Source organism: Hevea brasiliensis, chromosome 1 (assembly GCF_030052815.1).
Source record: "Hevea brasiliensis isolate MT/VB/25A 57/8 chromosome 1, ASM3005281v1, whole genome shotgun sequence".
NCBI classification, from domain to species: Eukaryota; Viridiplantae; Streptophyta; class Magnoliopsida; order Malpighiales; family Euphorbiaceae; genus Hevea; species Hevea brasiliensis.
The window spans coordinates 53,779,103-53,781,962 of NC_079493.1; positions in this window are offsets into that span (position 1 = coordinate 53,779,103).

Sequence of the window (2,860 nt, forward strand, 5' to 3'; positions counted from 1 at the left end):
TCTAGAAACCCAAGCTGCAGATGAACTATAAGCATCATCAGCATCAAAATAACAAGATATAGACATACCTTATAAAGGTGCATCCTTCTTGTCCTTCAAAGAAGCAAGATGCTCTGGGCAGTTCCTTTTCCAGTGCCCATCCTTCTGGCAGTGGAAACACTTTCCTTTGTCTCCATCAGCTTTGGTCTTCCCTTTCTGTTTGGCTATCTTCTTGGAAGGTCCTGGAACTTGAGATTTCCTTTTCTTATTGCCCTTTCTTATGGGAATTTCTAGCAGAAGAAGATGCAATCAAAGCTACTCTTTTCTTTTATTGCTCGGTATATTCTTTTGGGCAACAACAAGCATGTTAAGTAAGCCAGCTATGGTGTATTCCTCCTTAGTCATATGGAAATTTGTCACAGAATTCCCAAATGACTTAGGTAGGGACTGAAGGATCAAATCTGTCTGCAGTTGGAAAATCATGTTAAAGTCAAGATGTTCCAGCTGCTCTATAAGCTGAATTATCTTATGGACATGATCCTCAACATTCTGTCCCTTAGATATCCTCATTTGAAATAGCTGCCTAGATATCTCATACCTAGCATTCCTGCTATACTCACCATACAACCCTTGTTGGTGAAGGAGGATCTCACTTGCACTCTGCATGTTCTCATGCTGCTTCTGTAACTCATTACTCATAGAAGCAAGCATGTAACACTTGGCTCTCATATCATGCTCTTTCCACTTGTCCAAAGTGTTATGTTCCTCTTGAGTGGCCTCTGGAGGTAAGGGACCAAGAACATTTGAGTCTAGAACATATCCAATATGTTCAAGGTTCAGGACAAGTTTTAAATTTCTTAGCCAATCTAAAAGATTAGGTCCTGTTAACCTATTGTGATCAAGTATTCATGCAAGGATATTGGATGTTGGTGGTTGTTGAGTGCTCATTATTATCAAAAGAATAACTGTAAAAAATAACTAGATTAATTAGTAAATATATCATGTAATTAACTAAAATGATTATGGTCTTTTAATCAAATTGGTCCTCCCACTAACTTAGCGAATCCTACACTTCCAAAGTAGAAAACAAAAATCCTAGTTGGATGGATTTCTAGTGGGTGATTAAATTCTTATAGTCTTATTGATCATCCTCAGGCACATCCATTATTGGAATTATAATAAACTATAAGTGAGCAACTCCTTGCCCATCACATCTCATGTGAGGTTTAATCATTTACCTAGCCCCTATTGCTTAAAATCTCAGGCACATCCATTATTGACTTATCTTGCATTAGTTAAGTTGATTCCATTGAGCCACTAAACATGCAAATAATTTTGATGCCCTCAGGCACATCTATTATTGGCCACCAAACCATTTACATATTTACAGCATCTCATGCATAACAATTATTCTTAAGAAAATCTCTTAAATTAATTGCATCATATGCAAGTATTTAAAATTTTTTAAAATATTGCCTCAATGGAGGGCCCATGATATAATTGAAGGATTAGAAGCGTGAAAAACACAAGATTATACCATTGAATTCAAAAATTTTCACCTAGGGTCACATGCACCATGCAAGATTTATTTTTATCTATTTGATTTCAATGATAAACAACATATTAAAACTCTTTTAATATGTTTTTGGATCTGTATTTGCCATTTAAGATTTTAAAATTAATCAGATTAATTTTAGAACCCTAGATTAAATCAAGAACGATTACACTAACCTCTTGATGCAATCGCAGTGTCTGCGCTTTGAGATTCGTCTTCAGGACACCAGATGTTGTCCCTCTAGCTTGTCCACACCAAGAACACCTATGGCAGCCCTTGAACAGCCTCTAAAGCTTTTTCTATTAATTAGAAATTCAAGTTCTGCCTTTTAAGAGATTAGAGATGTAAACAGGACACTAGAAACAATTTCTAGTGTTCTTAATTCAAGAGATTGATGGCTAATCTCTTTGAATTGATGAGAGATGAAGAGAAATAGCTGGAGAGGCTCAAAGTGGCGTGACAAATGAGAGGAGAGGCTGCTGGTTATGTTTTCTTTTCATAACCACACTTAAATAGCTAGGTTAACACATTAAACCCTAGCCACATGTCACCTTTTGATTAGCTCTAAGTTTAAGTGACCCAATCACATTGTGCCAAGTGTCAAACCTATATTTAATCTTGATTTTAATCATCTTACATGATTAAAAAAAAAACATTTGGCAAGCTTATGTGTAATCCCATGTGTCACCATCTCATGGTGCCACGTGTCACACTGTGAAATGACCAAAATGCCCCTGTGTCTTAATTTTGAGTTCTTAACCCAAAATAATTATTTTCTTCTTCTAATTAATTTATATCAAATATAAATTAATTAATTAATCTCTATTAATTAATTTTTCATCAATTAAATTCATATTTAAACTCTTTAAATATAAATTTAATTTATACTACACATCCAATAATCTAGATTTGGTTTCAAGTCATGCTAGGGACTTTGCAATTTAATTACAAACCAAACCTATTTAATTAATCAATTAAACTCTTTAATTAATTAATTAAATCATATTTAAATAGGTGATAACTTGTGTATGTGTGTGACTTACTAGGCTCATCACTAATTGGCAATGAGACATGATATCAACTCTTAATATCATTAGAACTCTTTCTTACCATAAATGATTTCTCTAAATCATTTTATGAACCTCATAGACCATGGTTAACACCTAGCATAGCATGCCATGGCCACCCAATTAGTAATAAGGTTTACCTTAAATGAACCTATAATCATATGTTACCATGCACTAGAATCTCTCTGTTACAAAATCCCAACTCAAGCTGGAGTCATGGTTTATGTCAAACTCCATTTGCTATGAATATTATGTTCTC